This window comes from Triturus cristatus, chromosome 3_1 (assembly GCF_964204655.1).
Source record: "Triturus cristatus chromosome 3_1, aTriCri1.1, whole genome shotgun sequence".
Classification (NCBI taxonomy): Eukaryota; Metazoa; Chordata; class Amphibia; order Caudata; family Salamandridae; genus Triturus; species Triturus cristatus.
The window spans coordinates 715939075-715960592 of NC_140583.1; the positions used below are offsets into that span (position 1 = coordinate 715939075).

The following is a 21518-nucleotide window of genomic DNA, read 5'->3' on the forward strand; positions in this document are numbered from 1 at the left end:
TCCTTCCGAGAAAAAGGATAGAGGTTCTAGTGGGTGGTGGCCCAGGGCACCCCATTTCCTACCTCACTGCTTTGATTGTTCTCAGTTAGGACCCTGGCAGAGGGACTTTGTCTGTCCAAACAAAAAACCCACTGGTGGGATCTCTAGGGGGGTGGTCAATATGGCCTGAGGGGTCGATAGTCCCCAGGGGCAGGAGGTAGATCATGCCCTAATCACCCTTAGTTGGATGTGAACTCCGAGGGTAGAGTGCAGATCCCTGAGGGTGGGAGCCATCACTTACACAAGGTCAAGGTGAATGCCCTGTCACTGCTCTGAGGGACACCAGGGTTCGTCAGAACATAGTAGTGGAAAAGCTGGTTTCACGAGAGCAATACCCCAGTCAGGTGTATAGGACAACTACTCAGGCCCAGGGGCAGTTCTTAGTCTGCTCCATGCCCCTGGTATCCCTGGAATGGCGTGGGAAGGTGACCCAGAGAATGGTCAAAGTTAGTATCCAGATGCCCATTGCCTGTATTCTGGGGAATGAGTTGCCACAGCTGATAGAAGAGCTAGGAGGGGCTGCTGCCCAGGGTGCCCTGAAAGCTCAGACATCTGGGCGTTCCACTCCCAAATGGATGTACAGAGGCCCAGATGGAGAAGGAGGAAGGACTTACCCCTGACTCCCGTTCAGCCTCAGGGTACAATACCTGGGCTGAGTGATCCGTCTCAGGCCACAACTCCTAGACTGGTAGGCAGGAGAGTGAAAAAAGGGTGCTTAACACCTGGGGCTGTTGCCCCCACTCTGAGAAACCTTAGAGGTCAGAGATCCCAGGTAGGACTGGGCCCTTGCTTATGACACTGACAGTAGTCAGTGGCCTCTGTTGGTTGCTGTCCTGATGAGCAGAGACTTCCTTGGGTTGGGGATAGAAGTCTGATCCAAGGGATGGAAAAGGCCACATAACTTTGTTGGCCATGGTGGTACTGTCTGCCTACTGGAATACATCTGTGAGCAAGTTAACATTAGGTATTGCACAGATAGAGTCCACAGGTGAGGAAAAGGGCTCCCCATGGGTCAGTTCAGTGGCTCAGGAGAGTGTAGACTGAGGGATCCAACTGAGTTCAGAGAGGCATGGACCTGAAAATTGCTCCTGCAGTAGAGGGCCATTGCCTGTTGCCTAAACAAGGAAGTCCATCAAGGTATTGATTAATCTCCCCTGGCTTTAGGCTGCGGGGGGGGGGGGGTTGTTGGGCCTGGCCCTCTCTGCAAGGTCACCCCCAAATATTTGGCCTTTTTCCCTCCACTTTTTGCAGATTTTATTTTTGTTGACCTTTAGGACTCTGTGCACTTTACCACTACTAACCATTGCTAAAGTGCTTGTGCTCTGCTCTCTTCCTAAAACATGGCTAAATCTGTTTATACCCAATTGGCATATTTCATTTACTTATAAGTCCCTTTTAAAAAGGCATGCCGTATGTCCAGGGCCTGTAAACAAAAGGCTTGCATCACTTACTATTCCTCCCACTTCAGTAACCTCCAAAACCGGTCCGAAGGCCTGCCATGCAGTGTCACACTGCCATGACAACTTGGCATTTAAACCCCCTTGCCAAGCCTTGAACTCCACTTTTATTACATAAAGGTCACCCCTAAGGTAGGCAGTAGGTGACCCATATGGCAGGGTGCTGTGTAATTAAAAGGTTGGGCATATCCTTTTCAATTTTACTTGTCCTAGTAGTGAAAAACTCAGAAATTAGTTTTCCACTACTGTGAGGCCTATCTCTCCTATAGGATAAGATTGGGTTTTCCCTATTCAATTTAATAAGCTGTAATTACTAATTGAGAGGAGGTTGATGAATAATGTTTGGTACCTATGAAATTGTAATGGTAAACCCTCTTTAATGGTAAAGTTAGATTTTTTATTACAATTTTGAAAATGCTACTTCTAGAAAGTAGCCATTTTCTTGCCCTTTCTCCCTGCAGCCTGTCTTGGGTCACAGGACTGGGTGTAGCTGACAGTTAGACTTTGTGAATTCCTCTCAAACAGTCACACAATAGAGGGATTAGGTGTGCCAGATGGGCCATGTGCTAGCAGGCTGAGGGGGTGGAGCTGAACTCAGTCCCACTTACACCTGAATAGCCTGTGCTTTGCCTTCACACAAAGGGCCCAATGACCCTCTACTGTCACTGCAGCCAGTTTGAGATCCAAGGAAGTGGAGTCAGGAAATTCCATGCACATCAAAGAACCTTTCCAGCAGCTTCTCCCACCTTCCAGAAGAAGGGCACCTGCCAATGGCTTCCCAATCAGAAGAGATGTCAATTCAAGATGCTGATCCACACGTACAAAGCACTGCACAACCAAGGACCAGCATACATCAACCACCACCTGAACTTCCACCAATCCTCCAGACGCCTGCGCTCTGCCTCCCTCTCCCTTGCTCACACCCTCCCACATCCACCGAAGCAACACTGGAGGGCGCTCCATCTCCTAACTCACTGCAAAGTCTTGAAACGACCTTCCTCATCCCCTCTGAACCTCATCATCTCTGCTGGAATACAGGAAAGGACTCAAGACCTGGCTGTTCAACTGAAACCTCCCCCGCAGCAAGGTTTTTCCAGCGCCTATGTGCCCTCAAGTGTGATTAGCCACTCTTTACAAGTACTGATTGATTCATTGATATAAAAAAGGAACTACAGACCCATTCTTAAGTTCACTACTGGACCTGTGTAAAGACTCTGAGAACTGCCTGTGGCTGTAAACTGCTGTGCAATCTGCTGGACTGCTGCTGTACCTAGAAGTACTGCTTTGCTGTCTGGAGTCTGCCTTGAACCCTCAGAGGCTAGCCATGTTGTGGAGCCCTGCATCTGCACCTGCACCCATGACTACCAGAAGTGATTCCAAGAACTAGTTTGCTGGCCTCCTGTTTAGAGCCAAAGGGACATAGCAGCCTCCCACCATCTTGAACTCACACCTGTACCCAGCCTGAAAGACCTGAACCCCCAAGGGGTGGCTCACCACTCTTGTACCCTTGGTGGTGGTATAGGTGACCAGATGGCCAGATGGCCATTTTCCAAAACTGAAGACATAAACAAAATTTGGGACTGGGACCAAACTACTCGCCTATACGCCAGAGATGCAACGCCCATCGGATTGACATTGTGGCCTCTCCCACTATGTTCCTCTCTCCGCAGCAGCAAATTTGTTTCAGTGGTCCTTCGCCAAAGGGCTAGCCAACCTCGTGGAACTGTCTTTGTCTACATGCCTCTGCTTTGTCCAGCTGGAGTTTTTCGACTTTTATTTCGACAAATAAATCTGAATGTAGAAAAGGTTACAGCTGCTTTGATCCAACGTCATCCGATGATGAAGGTCCCTCAGTGATCTGAACACATTGCTCTTTATGCTTCTCTGGACCAAAGATCAACCCACCAGGTGGGAGCTCACCAGCTAAATCTGAATTTATTTTAGATTTGAGGGCATTTGTCTCCAGAAAAGTTTAAGCTCCTTGAGAATTTAAGTCACGCATGCATTTTTTCCCCAAGGTGTAGAACAGGGAGTGTTTTTACAACTCTGCTGTGCATCTTTAATTTGTGGTCTTCTGATATATAGATTGGGTTTGAGATCTAGAAATAGAAACAGAGCAGCCTTTTTGGATGCAGTTTCAGTTCTGTCTGCTGGAGGCTAAGTAATCTTGCTTAAACCTATATTTGCAAGCCTTCTCAGTACCATGCTTTGGTTTAATAACATAGAGCAGGGAAAAAATACTGTGTTGAAACTCAATTATACATATATGCCTGTAGACAACATACAAAAAGTCATCAGGTATGGGGGTTCTGGAAGGTTATGTTCACTTTCATTTTCATGTGGGGATGCTGTTGGCAGCTGCCCAGACCTGGTATCTTCCTGAGGGCCTGGGTGAGCTGCCAGCCCAATGCTGGCCTTTATGATTATTATTCATTTATTTGTATTTATTTATGTACAATTTTTTATAGCAGGAACGTGCCCAGAGGGCATTAGAGCGCTTCACAAGAGAACAAGAAGTAAATGATGGCTAGTAATCATCATAAGTCAACAAATAGCAGCAAAAGAAAAAAGAGGGAGCACAGAGTTCATATCAGGATAGAGGAGTCAAGTCAGAGGGAGGCCTGTTTCAAGGGGGGGAGGGTCAGCATTTCTGGAACTCTGCTGAATGCAGAGACGTTGGCGCAGATCTACAAGGAAGTGCTGCAGCGCGGCAATGCAAGCCCTTTGGCTGCGTCACGCTGCGGCACTTCCGAAGCACAGGAATGCAACATATCTACAATGATATGTCGCATTCCTGTGCTCTCCCCTGTGCTGGTGCACAAACTGCTGCCATGTGCCGGCGCAGGCACCCTTGCACCATGGTGCAAGGATGCCTACTTCATGGGGAGATTGTTTTTGTGCAGGAAGGAGAACCTTCCTGCACAAAAACAATCACTACAGACATTTTCCTCTTTCAATGTGTGCTGTAGAATGCAGCACGCTTTGAAAGAGGAAAAAACTAGGAGAAATGAAAACATTTCTCCTCGTTGTGCCTCCCTATGCCTCCCCTGGGGAGGCGCAGCATTGACACGCATTTCCATTTCCCACAGCAACATCCATGGAACGCCCATTCCACGCAAACTGCTGCGTGTGAAGGGGCCATTTTTACAAGGAGAGGAAAAGTCATGCAGGGTGGCTTTTCCTCTCCTTGTAAATATGGAGAAGTGAAATGCGCCTTCAGTACGTCACAAAAAGTAACTTACTGGTGGCGCATGGGGGTTGTAAATCTGCCCCTTTGTTTCTCAATCAAATAGGCGGGTGTGACATTGTGACGAAAGCCATGAGTGAGGCATGCTGCCTTAAACTTGGCGCTTAGTTGGATTGGAGCCGTTGTAGGCTACCTGGCATAGAAGAGAGACATGGTTGAATTTCTGGTGGCCTGTCACAAGCCGGCAGCTGTGTGAATCAGTGCTCTCGGGTACTGCATGCACTTTGAGGAGTCAGGAGTCTGGAAAGTCCCTAGCCTAGATACCGCTTTCAGTCTTGGTCAGGAATGAACTGTCTGATGCTCCAGGTCAGTCTAAACTGGTGGTGGGAGCTTTTGGGCGTGGCCGAGATTTTCTCTCAAGGTTAAGACAGCTGTCAAGGACTAAACCCAGTAATTTGGCATTCTCTGCATTACCTCAATGTGCTCACCACCAGTGTTTCATCAATCCGTGCAGACTTGCAGGTTCTTAAGCAGAGGCGTCGTACAACAAAAGCCCATCCTCTGCCCCCAACCCTTCACCCCCTCCCCCACAACCCAGCACTCATCCTTGTGAGTTCTAGAACACCCTGGAGGTCACACACAGCTCATGCAGCTCTTTTTCTGTAGAGGACATTACATGAAGGCGTCATGCTGAAGCCTGCAGCTTCTGCTCCATGCGTGGGGGCTGTTAGTGGCAGACAGAGCAGCAGGGAGGGAGGGGCCTTTATCTTCTAGTATCCCAGATGTACATCTGCAAATATCAACAAAGGAGTCACTTTCTATCCATCTTGCGTTAAGATCTGCATTGTAGCTGTTAAAGTAGTATCTCTTGCATGGGACTCGCAGAGGAGAGGAGGGATGGATTCCGTCGCTCCTCGACTGCTCTGAAGTATCATCTCCCTGACTGCTTCTCATTTGTTTTATTTCGCCTCATGAATTGTCCGAATGCTTGTTGCGTCGTGCTTTAAAATGTTACATGTGGTGTTGTCATTTTACTGTTTCTCACTCTGAATTTAATGTCTGGGTACATAGTGCATGTTTACAGAAACCACAATGTGCTGTGCAATGCCTCGCGCACCAAAGGGCCCCTCGCACTTCTCCAAGATTGCCATTTCAATATTGTTTTAAATGTATATTTCGTCACACTGCACTGCAGCATATGTTTCATCTTATCTAACACAGTACATGATGGTCGGGGCCCCTGCCTTTCCCTCCTTCGAGGCGCCCTTCACACCATGTCATAGAGGTTTCTGCTTTGTAGTGAATACAGACCAATCATGGGCTTTGCTTGCTGCTGGAACAGAGGCAGCATTCTTCCCTGACTTGTACCCTGTGCGTCTATGGCTCTTTTGGGGTGTACATAACACCAGGCTGCTAAGTTAACCTTGCAGCAGGTGTGTAGACGGAATGACCCACCCATTCCAATTGCAAATGGATGTATGTATAGGTTGGAGAGTTGCTTCTACCACTAAGCACCTATGCTGCAAACAGCATGTTTGTGTTCTTAAGCAGGAGACATTTTATGAGTGTTTGCTTCAGAGCAGTAGTCTAGACAATATTTATGTTCATATTATGCACTGCTTGGTATTTTGCACATTTCCGGTGTTTGAGCGGCATTTGAAGAATGACACATATGGATAAATCTTTTTAGGCCTCTTAATTTGTGATGTGTCCGATAACACATTTCCCATTATCTGGAGGTAGCAATGCTTAAATGCATGCCGTCGGCCTTCTTTGTGTCTTTTCTGAAGAACATCTAGCAGACAACACGTGACCCAAATATTTTATTTATCCAGTAATACATTGTGCTATATTTTATTTATGTTATTTGTTTACGCAAGTGCTCGGGCAGGTGTTGGCATACATTTACATAACTCAGTGTAGATGGTGTTTAGAAAGTGGCTTGGATGCCCGCTGTGGGGGTGGTGAGTGGTATACAAATGCTACAGTGCAATACGCTATCTCACATGCAGATAATCTTGTTTCTCTTTAAAGTTTTACACCTTCAAATTGAAAGCTATCAAAAAAGCCTTAGCCCAATATACTCTAAAATCCTGCATGAAAATAAATGTCATCATGATTTTAAACTATTGATTGTTCTTTCTCCTTCCTTCTGTCGAATGAGCCCCAACTTATCCTCCATCCTCTGATTTACTCTCTCTGAGTGTGCTCTGCTTCATGTGCATGTCTCTCTGTTACTGCATTTCTCAAAATGGTTACAGTTCCTTTCATAGATCACAACCTCCCCTTCTTTGAAACCATAGACATGTGACCTAACAGGAACTATACTGCTCTACAAGTAGCGGTCCGTGGAAGGAGTTCGGTGGGGCAGAGAGGCGGAGCGGGGGAGGGGCAGGGTGGGGAAATGTAAACACCGGAATATGGATGAACGGCGGTAAGTGCACATTTAAATAAATAAAACGAATTTCTTTGCGCGCGCTGCATCGCAAAATACGATGCAGCGTGGGCAACGAAATTCGTTTATTTATTTAAATGTGTACTTACCTCCATTCATCCATATTCCGGAGTTTACATTTCCCCACCCTCACCCGCCTCTCTGCCCCACCGAACTCCTTCCACAGACCGCTACTTTATCTGTTGACTCCACCAGCCGTCTGCATGAGCTTGTGCTGTGCTCCCTAAGGACCTCACCTAACTTCTCTTAATGTTATCCACCACAAAGGAAGTGGTGTAAAGACATGGAAGCATTTCCTTGAGAGCACAATGCTAACCCCAATGATCAACAATAATCAATAACCAGTGGATTGGTCATTAGCTTTGGGTTTCAGAGTGGTGTGATGCTCACCGCAAGGTGCTTTGACTCCTCGCCAGGTGTAGCAAGTAGTATATAAATCCAGCCACAGTACAGTGCAAATTCAACAGACAGCTACCCACTGCAGCTGATCTGACTGGACTGACTGGCAAGGCGCAAAGATGGGCCACATTTTGAAGATTCTGTTGCTTCTTGGTTGCTTGTTCACTCTGTACTCATTTGTGTTGCCCGGCCGGGACAGATACGTCTGCTGCAGTCGCTACCGGGAGAAATTGCCTTTGGAGACCTGGAAAAGAGGAGTCTCATACAATGACGGATCCGAGGGAATAACACATGTACCAGGGCATAGGAGGGAGTGTGCAGAGCCAAACCATGCTAGGAGTAGGTGAACAAGTGTAGGTGGCATTGTTTTATTACGGAGACTATCAAAGTTTGGAACTGTGTGTGATGTGTGACACACAGTTGCAGGCCTTGTGAAAAGGCAGGGGGACCAAACGTCCTGGATTTTGGACCAATGCCCCAACACCTAATAGTATATCCTGGTTTTGAGAGATGGGCAGGTGACCTAAAAAATGACTTAATCTCACACTTCCATTTGACCAACTCCCATACTTGGTGTAGTCAGAAAGAAATGCACATCTAGCAGCGCTGTTCCTCTTGGGGAAAACAACTAAGCTTAACATGTCACATGGCATGTCGAAGCATGTGAGACTGCATTGTCATCAGGTACTTTATGTAACTTATGTTTTGTGACCTGCAGACATTGTGACTTGACATTGTTGGTAAAAAAGAAAAGGAGGCTCCACATGGCAGGCTGACTCAGAGGATCCTCTGGCCAAGCTCCATAAATTGCTCCTAGTGATCCTCCCCTCCTCGACTATCATCAGTAAGCATGGGCAATGCCAATAGGCCTGGCTACTAATTGAACGTGCTTTTTGTTTCACTGATGGGTTTAGGCACTCAATATGTCAATAATACATATAATCCATCTCTCTTCTTTGCACTCATGTGTCCAATCATCCACCCATTGACTCATTCTTGCAGTCACCCTTTGACACAACCACAATAAGACACACACAAAACTCAACAACATATGCACTCTAAATGAAAAGAATAGAAGTAGAAAAAAGAACGCATGCTCCTGTCTAAACATGGCAGGCATATGCTTGTAGTAATGAAATTTAATATAGCACCTGGCATCCGTTATCCAGAGGTATTTTAAAAAGAGTATCAATGATTTAATGTTCCAGCATGGCTGCTACATTTAGAATCAACATGCTGTTCATCTAAGAATGATAAAGCTAAGTTACACTATGGACAACAGCATTCCATAATGGTCTCCTTGTTTACATTAAGTGGCCACATGGGATGTGGCGCAATGCAGATGAAATCAGTGGCAAGCAAGTGATCCGTTAGCACTGCCTAGAGAGCTGTACTATTTCTAAAGAAATATTTAATAGTGGAGAAACAACAAAATGAAAGGCAAACTATATAAAAAGAGAACATTTAAAACTAAAGGACTGGTCTACCAGCCCAAACACTTAAGCGTACTAATTTTCAGGTGGGTGTACACACGTGATCAGAAAATGCTGTCGTTCACAGGGCAAGAGAGCCAGTGACTGATGCTGACTGGACCATTACGCTATGCAGTTTGCTGTCATGCATAGGAGCAGCGTGTACATGAAACTCAACCAGACCAATGCCACAACAGAGCTGAACCAAAGGCCTTTATATACCTATATTGTTACATATGTTGGTATACATGAATGAATGTATAATTTACTTTGATTTTCTTTGTTATGAGATCCGAGCAGACAGTTAGGAAAAGACTCCAGCAAGAATTATTACAGTGTAAATCTTTCTCCCTCTAGTGTTTGTCAGAGGTGAAAGCCACCATCAAAATCCTGTCCTACAAAGGTAGTCTGTGACATTTCATTTAACAAAATACCTATTGGCGGGCTTTCATTTGGAGTGAGAACAATCCACCCTTAAATGTCTAATGACTTTAATATATGCTTTTCACAATCAATGTGCCAGGCCTACTGCCTTCATCATAACTTTTCATAATAAACAATCAGGCCTTTAGCCTCTATCATTGGCTGGTCACCAAAAACAACTCAAGGCCACTGTACTGAGCGTATGCATTACACAAGGTGCCATCCAGCATTCAGTCATAGAAGTACAAATGTATACAAATTTACAGTTGGCAAAGCTAACATGGATTATTGCTGGGCATAGCTTCTATTTCCGCAGTTTGCTTGGGTGAATCAATAACACCAATCGGTAATATGTAAAATTTCATATGAAAAATTAGGTGCCTACAAACTTGAGAATGGTGTAATAAGAATCCATCCTTTAGACCCTGTTGTCTTTACCACATGCTTTTCTCTATAAATAGGCCAAACCTACTGGTTTTGTTATAGCATTTCATAATAAACATATCAAACATCTCAAACCTCTCAAATGTGACAAGACTTTTTCCAATGAACTGATGAAGCCTTTACCTTAAGGCTATGGCTTTACACCTTGCCTAACACTGGCCTATTCAAGTGCACATAAAGGGGCAACCATCAGGCACACATTTATAAAATTACAAATATGTAGAAAAATACAGATTGCAAAACAATATACAAACCCGCTCAATAGGGCCTGACAAGAATCATCACAGTGAACACCCCAGGGTCTGTGTATGTAGGAGGCCACACCCAAAACCCTTTCCTGCTATGGTAGTCTGTGAGATCACCAATTGATATGATTTTATTATAGTGTAATAACAATACAATCCACACTTAAATGCCTATTGAGTTTAATATGTGCTCTTCACAATAAATATAACAGTCCTAGACATCATAACATATGTCGTAATATACAGATTAGGCTTACAGCCATGTTTTTGTGCATGCCACCATAAACAATTCAGTTCTGCTGTATCAAGTGTAAGCTTTACCACAAGCCAAAAAAGTGCCATCAAAGCCGTCTTTTTGTGAAAGCACGCAAATTCGGCCCAATCAAATTCTATATTCAGGGGGATCAACATGTGAATGGAGTCTAAGCCCCTCTCTCAGTTATAGTCTGAAAGTTATTTCTTGATCGCATAATTCAGGCAACAGTTACACTGTCTAATCAGACCTAAAAGTCCAGGTAAATTATGGATATTTATATTATGGCAGGCCTCCTCCTATATGTGTTGCTGCCAGAGAAGGGCAAACACCTTAAATTATCTCATTATGTGAGACACCTAAAAAGCATTGCAATGTCATGTGTGTGCCCCTGAAAATTCAAGCTCAGGGAGCTGGATAAATAAACAAAATGATCACAGCTGTGTGGACGGTAATTACTTTTTTGTGGAAGCACACAATTTCTGCCCAATCAAAACATGTATGCCTAACTCCCAGCATGTGGGTGGAGCTAACACCCCTTTATTTGTGATTCTCACATAATTGTCTGCGCTGTCAAGGCAAACCACCAGAAAAAGGGCTTCCCTGAGCCCCCATCCTGCTGCTGTTTGACCCTCCTTTGTTGTAAAAAACACAAAAGGGCCATTTTGAGAGCTCATGATGGCTCCCATTTGGCCCACCTCTCCTCCTACCATGAGTATGTAGATTCTGCTAATATTACCTTTCCTTTGCCAGTCCTATTCAGAGCACCACTTGTTTCTTGGCTCTATCTGACTTGCGCTTTTATTTCGTCTTAACTTCAGCCTGTTTTCTTCTTTTGCTAGTTACTACTTTTATTGAATGAGAGTAGTTTCTCCGCCAATCTCTTGATGTCCCTCAACCCTGTGTGGATGGCTTTACTTCTCAGTACCTGGCCACTTGAGTGCCAATTTTCAGGTAGTGTAAAAACCCACACATTAGTGACCTTTTCATTACCTCGTCCTACATCCTTGTCCCAGTAATTACCTGTGAGCTTAAGCAAGTCTAAAAAACCCATATCGCATACATTCCAATAGACACGATTCAGACTGGAGAGTCCCGATTTAAAAAAAAAACTAAAAATGACTTTAGTTTGACTGTTGTCTGTCTGAACCTGCCTCTGCTTCAATAGAAGTCAATAGGGGAAACACATTCTCCCGATAATTTTTTTAAATCTTCCACTGTCCTCTTCTAAAATGTTGACATATATGTCATAGGTGATCTAAAGCACTTGGCTTACCCAGCATCTTGCCGACTTATTTTTCCTGCCTCTACGACAATGGATGTAGTAAATTCCTGAGACCTCTTCATCGCTAAGACTCCTTCATTATCCTCATTTGTTTGTGACTTGATACTCATGGTGAGAAAGGGGGGTAACTATTTTGGGTGAAAATGTTTGGATTATGATACTTACAGGGGTATATTTAGGAGGGCCCTGAAGAGGAGAAGCTGTGTCCTTAATGTGCAATGTCATCACAGTAGGAACGCAGGAGACTGTCTATTGTGTTACTGCTTAAGCATATGAGGCTTTCAGGTAAGAAAATCAGTTTCTTAATTTTTCTATAAAATATAAACAATGGGGTGTAAACTTTAGGCCAGATATACATAGATTTTTTGCAGGTCACAAATGGCTGGATTTGCTGAATCGGGCCATTTGAGACTGGAAAACAGCCTTTTACTATGTATCAAATCCAATTTTGTGATTCAGTAACCTATTACTGAATTGTAAAATGGGTTAATGATTCAGTATTAGGAAGGGGCGTCTTAAGGGCATCCCTTCCTAATAGCGACTCGTGTGGGATGTGTGATTTTTTTGCAACTGAAGTACGGTGGCAAAACATTTGCATTTTACTGCCTTCTTCAAGTAGGTGGTAACCCAGTTGCAAAGGGGAAGGAGTCCCCTAGGTTGCGAAAACGTTTTTTAAGAGCAGGCAGTGGTCCCACGGACCACTGCCTACTCCTAAAAAATATAAAGGAAACTTTTCATTTTTTTTAATGAATCTCATTTTCCTTTAAGGAAAACGAACTGCATTAAAAAACAAATAAACTATTGCTTACTTAAAAGTAATCACAGTCATGGTGGTCTGTTGACCCCAGCATGCCACCATCCCTGTGACTTTAGTGCTTCCCAATTGGTTGCAAAGGGAGATCTACCTCATGAATATTATTGAGGTAAGTCAATTTGCGACGCACTGTGAATCGCAAACCGTGTAAAACACACTGCTGTACATAGCTGTTTGAGATTTCATATTACCGAATTGCAAAAATGTGCTATAAAGTAATCACAAACCTGAGTCTATGTACATATGGCCCCTAGTTTGCTGTTGCTGCTCTAATCGAGTCTTCAGTGTTTCTCCTTCATGCATGTGCACTGTACTGGGTGTAGTGCTCATGCATGGAGGTTCGTTTTCTGTCAAGCATGTCTCCTGAAACATAAAGCTCTACAGATTTTTAGTGGATAGGTATATCTTGCTGGTTTTATTGGAAGTTCTGGGTGATCCAAGTACTTTGCTGTTTTTGTAAAGATACTTGTTTTAAAATGGGGAAACATTCTTGGACCTACCAAGTGTCACTCATCAAGGGTCAGATTAGCGCATTCTGGGTAATTTACAGCATTGCTGCAATGTCTTACATTTCTCACACAGATTAGATTAAAAAATATATATTTTCCCTACTTTGAAATCTGTTCCCAACCCTGCTGGCACACACAGACCAGGAGACATGCTTCTGTCATTGATTGGTCTTCTCCCACTCGCAATATGATTTGTTGTTTTTCTTTGGGCCTATAGATGTGCACATGGGTCTTGTGAGTGTCAGGTAAACCGAGTGTGAGGGAAGCTCTGCCTTGTGGTGCATGGCACCGTGAACTGCAGCTGACCTGTCACAGATGGTGCACAGTACTGCAAAGCATTGCTCCAGGCTCCTGCAGTGAATTGTGTTTACCCGTCTGCTGGCCGCTGCACACCAATCTCAGACCCCACTGTGAGGAAAATGAAAAGGTACTAATGTGAAAAAAGTGAACCAATGGGAAAACCTGAGCGCATGACGGCAGCAGAGTGAGGAGTGTGGTCAGTCGATTAATTCTGTGCAGCACTTCATAACCTCATAGTCATAAAGATGAGGCACAGGAGCCAAGAAAAAAGGAAGTGCAACAAATAGGGGTCTCAGAGTGGATTGGGGCTCGCCTGCATTGCATCTTATCTCCATCCCCTAGTTCCTCTCATTTACCATCTCAAGACAGCAAAAAAAGCATGTGGATATGCAAGCTGCCTGAAGCTAGCATTTAGCCCACTGTTATGGTTGCCATAACCTGTCCTACCGGCTTCAGCTCTTGAAAACAAGGCACCGAGAATACCTCTTATACAAGAGACCACTCTCATTTGTAAAATAAGGCGTAAAACGTTCCTAAAAATATTCATGTACCTTTACTTTGTGCCATATCCTCTAGGAAAGCACATTGTTATATAGGTAGGTCAGCGTTCTAGCTGGCCCAGAGAGAAGTAAGAGGCCAGGTACTTCCTGGGAGGAGACAGGAAGCACTGGTTTCCCTCTCAGTACATCAAGGGAAGCAGAGAGAAGAGGATGAGTGGAGAGTAGCTCCATATCAGTAGGCCATGTATAAGAGCTGAGGAATTAATAAAGATGAGTTAATAGCCTTACGCCAGGTTCTGTCTTTTATGCAGAGTGTTATGCTTGGCAGTCCTGTGAACAGAAACCAATACAGAACAGGGCAACTGGAGATCACCCGTGCAGACGAAGGAGGCAAGTAACACAAGAAAGTACCAGTGCTGAGGAAGCACAAGTTACCTGTTGCTAGCACTCAGCATTAAAGAAAATAAGGGATTCTCTGAGCTACAGGCCATGCAGCCATTTTGAAGTCAGGAAAGATGAGGGACAGCTCATTGAAGTCTAAGGGGCGGCCATCTTGAAGTCAGGGGTCCTGACACACACTCACTAAAATCAATGAGGTGGCCTTATTGGAATAAGGCAACCCAGGAATAACTTCCTGAAGCCTACTGAGACAGCTATACCAGGTTGGCTTCTGGATGGAATACACATAGCTGGGGGGCATGAAAGTCAGAACTTCACTAAAAGGAAAGTGTGAAGCTGCCAGAAAGAATACGCCATTCACCTTTGAGTGAGCTCTCCCAGAACAACAGCGGGATAAGCAGCAAAGCGCAGTGTGTTGGGAATAGACACACCACTGTAACACAAAAAGAAAACTAGCACACAAGATCTCTACGTAAGAGGGCCGACAAATAATACATAAGAAAGTGCACACATGACAAACATCATAGTAAGCAGTCCTGTGGCGTCATCATACTAGCACATTCCACCATCATGCTGGTGGGAAAAGGAACGCAAAAAGCGAGCCCAAGCATTGAAGTGCCACTCCCAGTGACACAGACTAGCACCCAGAGTTTGGGTCCCAAATGGAACAGGTGACTGGAGTCACTGGGTGAATTTCTTGCAGCAACTGGTGAGTGAAGAGACAAACAACGGCTTCAGCTACTACTTCAGCAGCTGGGGCATGAAGGTTGATGCCAAATCAGGACCTTTTCAGCAAAGGTCGCAGAGACGTATGAAAAACTCAGAGACACTATGTGCCCATTTCAACACAAAAAGATGTGGATTAAGAACGCCTTGTCTTCAACTCAACATGCCAGGAACCAGTGAATCGTTAACAAATTTCATTACAAGGTTACAAAGGCTGGTAAAATACTGCAATTTCAATACATTCACAAATGAGGACAAAACTCGACTCAGGGTAATTGAGGGCTGTTCAACACCAGACACAAAGCAAAAGATCCTCCAAACAGAGCTCCCACTAAAGGAAATCTTCAGGAGGGCCGAAGCGGGAGAGCAGGCAAAAGCAAGAGAATTGTACTTCAATGCAAAAAGGGACGGCAAGAGACATGAGATGTTACTAATGTCAGCGGGTAAAGCCCAAGAGACCAAAAGAGAGGTAAAGAACAAGGGCAAAGACAGACCAGAAAAAAGATTTAAAAAAAGACGACGTGATATGAAATACTCAAATTCAACAATACACTCAGCAGAGGAGGATGAGAAATGAAAGACCTCAATAATCAGGGATCTCGACAGCTAAACTGAAATAACTTCAATGAGCCATTCATCAAACTTCCCGGGCTATTCTGAAGAAGCATCAAGAAGTGGGCCAAAAACCACAAACGGCACAGACAAGAGCATGCCCAACAAGTGAGAAGAAGAAACAAACCACAGAAGATTGGGCAATCTACCCAGACTCCAGAAAACGGTATACAAATACACTCCAGACACTCAAGTCAATAAGGAGAAAGCTGATCGACGACAGTTACATTACATGGGAGGAGCAGAGACAAAACACACTGGGGAAAAATAAAAGAATGAAACACTCAGCTATCCAATGTCGCCCCCAGTGCAAGAGCACATGAGACACTTTAAGAGATAAACCCAAAGAAATGTCCCAAAGATATCTCTGACTCAAGGAGCAGTTCATCACAGTCCATCAGCTCAAGAGACTCACCAGGCAGACCACACCCAAAAGCACTTCCTCAAAGGAAATCACCAGGATACTTGTCTGATTCAGAAAGCATGTCAGTAGAAATCACTCAGATCAATGGAATCATCTGGCATGTCAAGATTGAGAAAACGCCCATGTCGTCAATCATCCAAATGCACAGTTGAATCGTACAACTTTTTCCCTGTTCAGAACAACTAATCACATGCTGAAGGCTCAGAACAATCACCTACCCAACAACACAACCTGTCATGTCAGTTATATTCGCATCATTACATGAATGTAATACCTTCACCTGTGATGGGGTGGCCCGGCTGACTCAAACAACTAGAATAAGAACAAACATATCGAAAATTACCCAGAAATGTTGATGAAATGTCTCATCCCCCTTAAGAAAGGTGCAGACATGTTGGCAGAGACATTTCTTTCTCAAGAAAAGGGGGATGAGAAAGGAACATGCAGATGCCCAGATGGTCAAAGACTTCAATATTCCCATAGGCGACTGGGAGTGGATGAGGCAAACAAGACAAGTAAATGAGTCCAAGAGCCAACCACTGCTCTCGTCAAGCCATGGATAGGGAACAATACTCACCCCACCAACCAACACTCTTCGTAACAGAAACCACTCTCAACATCCACAGAACATAGAAACCAATCAAGGAGCCTAAAGGATGCTCACCTCACCAGCAAGCACACCCCGCAGCAGACATCACTTTCAACATCCGCAGAACCATTCTCAAGATTTGCAGAGTGAAGAAACCAACTAGAGAGCCCAAAGGATGTACTGAAGAGATTTACTGAATTTCTTTGTAAGTGGGGGGAGATGCCATATCCTCTAGGAATGGACATTGTTATATAAGTAGGTCTAGCTAACCCAGACAGAATTGAGATAACAGGAACTTCCTGGGAGGAGACAGGAAGCACTGCTTTCCCTCTCACTACATTGAGGGAAGCAGAGAGGAGAGGATGTGTGGAGAGTATCTCCACATCAAAAGGCCATGTATAAGAGCTGAGTAATTAATAAAGATGAGTTAATAGCCTTACGCCCGGCACTGTCTTTTATGCAGAGTTTTCTGCTTGCCAATACTGTGAAAAGAAACCATTACAGAACAGGACACTGTGTAACCCTCACACCGAATACCTCCCACAAAATATATTGTAAAATGTTGAATCTCTGGAGCTATGCACTTCGTAACATACCACAAAATGAAATCATGAACACTTTTCCATTTTGGAAACAATGCTCTTTTTCATTCCATCACTTTAAAATGGTGCCTTTTCATAGGTGCTCGGTTGTAAATGGCTGCAGCGAGCGTTTTATTTTTGTATCCATTTGGAACTGCAAATTAAGTTGGCTCTCACCACTTTGGAGAATGTACAGCATCAATTTGATGTATGTAAATTTTGCTTAACTGAGGATGTCTATTACTGACATGTTGCGCGCACAAACCTTATAGAGAGGGGATGGTGCAGGCAGTAACTAAGGCAAAACCCTGGGGCTAGAAGATTCCCATCATGGCCTAATTTCCTGCCCAGTTCCCCTGTGTATGGGCTGGCATGACGTCTTGCTTTGTTTGACCAGGTAAACTAGTTAAAAGTGCACTTGTGCCCTGAAACTATGAAAAGTTTTGCTGTTCTCCTTGGCAGAGACCTGTAGTGAGTAGGTTTAACCATACAACATTTAAGTGAATTAATTGCCTCAAGGCTCTTGCAGGCTGCACAGAATGCTACCAGTTTTTGGTATGTAGCTCATATCAGGGTACTGCCTATTTTTAAGCAACCTGAAATTCTGGGTCTTATGGCAGTAGGAGAGGTCGCACAATGTAGGCATATTCTAAGTAGAGATTAGAACATGTATTCCAATTCTAACCTTACCATTAGAACAATAGTGCCTTCCAAGTCACATAAAAACATTGAAGCTTAGGGGACAGGTAGATAACCCAGTTTACAATGAGGAACAACCATTTGTCCCCGCCTCCCCGACAACTTGAGGAGGAGGATAACGCAGGGGAAGCGGGTGTTAAAAAATAAAATAAAAACATACCTTCTCGCCGCTTCCTCGATGCCCCTCTCCTCCATAGTCCTCCCTCGCTGGCATGAACAGGAAACACACCCAGGCTCCCAGTCAGCCAATCACAACGCTGACTTGCCAGCATTGTTATTGGTCTGAACGCCGGCGCTCAGATATTGACTGGGATCCTTGGCATGTTCTCCACGCAGGCTGTGATGCGGCCTGCATGGAGAACATGCGAAGTGCGCAAGACTATTTAGCCGGCAGAGAGGGCCTGCCAAGCAGTCATTGCGTACCTAGGAGGGTGCTACCACTTCTCCCCTGCCCCGCCCCCTCACGCAAAGCTGCGGAAGTAGGAGAAAATAAAATGATAATAACACGAGTTATTATCATTTTATTGTCCCTTTGATAACACCTAACCTGACATAATCTTCCTGACTGAGACTTGGACCGACAACACTTCCGGTCCCGACTGGGATATAGCACTTCCTAATGGATATGTCGTCACCGCACAAGACAGAGTGGGAAAGAGGGGGGGAGGGATAGCGATCATTCATTGGGATCACCTGAAATTGCGAACAGAAATTATTCCCGATCTACCCGTAGAAGCATTTTATTTTACTATATCTTGAGTAATCTTTTTAAGTTCCAGGGACTTTTGATCTATCGCCCACCTGGGCCCAAGACCTCCTTTCCACAAGCACTAATGAACCACCTAGAATCTCGCACTGAACCTCATCCCTGCATTATTCTCGGCGACTTCAACTACCACTTGGAGCTAACTAACCACCCGGATTCTAATAAATTGCTTGATAACTTGGCAGCCTTTGACTTCAGCCAATTAGTAAATGAGCCCACCCATCAAGGCGGCCATACTTTAGATGGCATTTTTGCTAACAGCATAGTTATGGATCTGGCTACAATTATCGCCCTTACCTGGTCAGACCATAAAGCGATTTACTGCACCATCATGACAGGCTTACTAACACTTCAACCCCGTCCAAAACCAGTAAAGGTAAAGACCAGACAATGGTCGAAGGTCCAAGCCGATAGTTTAACTATTGCAGTAGGCCAATCCCCTCTTCCACTGAGTAAGGACAACACGGAGGCTGCTCTCGTTTAACAAATGGCTGGCGACAGCAGCTGATGTGGTGGCCCCTGAAAAAGTGCTAGCTGTCAGGAGATTAAAACCTTCCGCTCCATGGTACAGCTCAGAGCTCAAAGTCCTAAAGGTAGTCTGTAGAAAGGCTGAGCGCCTTTGGAGGGCGGACTACAGTCCTGAGAAGAAAATTAGTTATAATCGCGACCTTCAACTGTACAGAGATGCAATAGTTGCTGCAAAAAGAGTATTTTATGCCACCAAGATTAGGGAAGCAGGTAACTCTACCAAAGAGCTTTTTAAAACAGTTACCCTACTCTCCAAACCGTCTCAGGCTAATACGTTTCAGCCCGACCAAGTGATGTGTAACAAATTAGCCTCCTTCTTCCAGGACAAGGTCCAACTAATCTATAAAGAATTTCTGAACACTCACCCGAGCCCAGAAAAGCAAGAGCAACCACCGACTGACAAAGGTACTATACATCCTAGGCTGATGAAGTTTCCACCAATCACAAGGGAAGAAACCTGTAAACTTATCGCCGCTACTAAATCAGGCTCACCTAAAGACCCCTGTCCCCCCACGATCCTGCACCTTGCTGTTGACAGAATTGCAGACGAACTAACACCCCTAATCAACCAAGTGCTGGAGTCAGGTAACTATCCTTCCAGCAGGAAGAGAGCTATGATTAGGCCATTACTGAAGAAACCCACTTTAGATCCGTGTGAACCTAAGAACTACCGTCCTATTGCCGCGCTGCCCATTGCAGCCAAAATCCTGGAGAAATCAGTAAACAGGTCACTGACAGAGTACCTAGATACTCACAATTTGCTAGACTCCACCCAACATGGTTTCCGTTCACAACATTCAACGGAATCAGCTCTGCTCGTGGCAGCGGAGGAGATCCGCAGCATAGTCGACAAAGGGGGTAGGACTATTCTTGTCCTGTTAGACCTGTCGGCTGCCTTCGACACCGTGAATCACACAGTGTTAATACAGAGACTGCGGGAGGACGGTATTGAGGGCCCAGCGCTGTGCCTTCTCTCTTCATTTCTGGAGGGAAGGGAGTAGAGCTTATACAGGGATGGCCTTCAGTCCGACAGTTTCCATCTCCCGTGTGGGGTCCCTCAGGGTTCAGAGCTATCACCTACGCTGTTTAACATCTATGTTACCCCTCTGGCCAGACTCATTAGGAAGCATGGTGTCGCCCTAGTGTCATATGCGGACGATTGCCAGCTCATAATGTCGACGGCCAACCAATCAGATGACACAGCCACTAGATTCCACTTGTGCCTTCTGGAAATTATGACCTGGATGAACCAGAGCTTCCTGAAGCTCAATACAGACAAAACAGAGATCATTGAGTTTGGCCAGGGGCAGCCCCTGTGGAATAACTCTTGTTGGCCCCTGAAGGCTGGTGAATGCCCTCGCCCCGTGTCCAAGGTGAGAACCCTTGGTGTGCTGTTCGACAGTCAGCTAAATTTCTCGGCCCAGGTGAACAGCCTTGCCTCATCATGCTTTTTCTTAATAAAGACCTTGAGAAAGATCTTCCCTTTTATTACGTCAGAGCTACGTAAGACAGTGGTGGTGGCGCTTCTGCTGTCCAAGCTGGACTATTGTAATGCCCTACTGTTAGGGATAAACAAGGCCCAGTTGAGTAGGTTACAGTCTTTGCAGAATGCCGCCGCGAGACTGCTTTTGGACATTCCTAGAGATCAATCCATCTCGGCGGGAATTAGAACTTTACACTGGCTCCCCGTACAACAACGTGTGGAATTCAAGGCGTTATGCCTGGTCCATAAAGCCGTCTTTGGGGGAGGAGCCAAGGATATTCAGAAAATATTGACTCCCTATATTCCTGGCCGTGCCCTAAGATCTAGCATCCTAAGTCTTCTTCAGGTGGCCAGGATTAGCAGAGTTAGGTAGGGAGGAAGAGCCTTCTCAAACTGTGCCGCAGGACTCTGGAACAAGCTCCCTCTTTCCCTAAGATCTGTACCAAACCATCAATGCTTCAGGAAGGTCCTGAAGACATGGTTGTTTTAAGGGAATTTTCGCTTAAGACTGATTTATCTCCACACTTACCAGCGCCAAGACGCTACGGCATTCAAGCGCTTTAAAAACTCATATCCTGTCCTATCCTTTATTTCACTGCTAAAAAGTAGTGGGGCGATACTCCTCCGCCTTAGCAGAAAAGCTGCCACTGGATAGAGGGAAGGGCAGGAGACAGGCCAGCTACCCAGAATCTCCATATGGACCTGGAGAATGTTCACCTCTGTATTCCATGACTTTGCCAGCTGCTCTGACTGGTTTCTTAGCACTTTCAGCAATGTTATTTTAACTGCTTGAAAGTACTGAAACCATTAAGGCATCACGCTGAATTAACCCATTTTGAGCCAAATTGTCATTTCAGAAACATAGTTGTGTGATAACGACCACCTGGAAGTTTTATGATTTGGCTCAGCTCTGATTTTTTGGGTGTGGC

General features: G+C 44.9%; 1 protein-coding gene across 4 annotated transcripts in view; it reads right to left on the reverse strand.

Moving 5' to 3' along the window:
* The window catches only part of LOC146860839 (synaptotagmin-1-like), a 343159-nt gene that overhangs the window by 138776 nt on the left and 182865 nt on the right, over positions 1-21518 (reverse strand). The gene's annotated exons all lie outside the window — the stretch shown is intronic.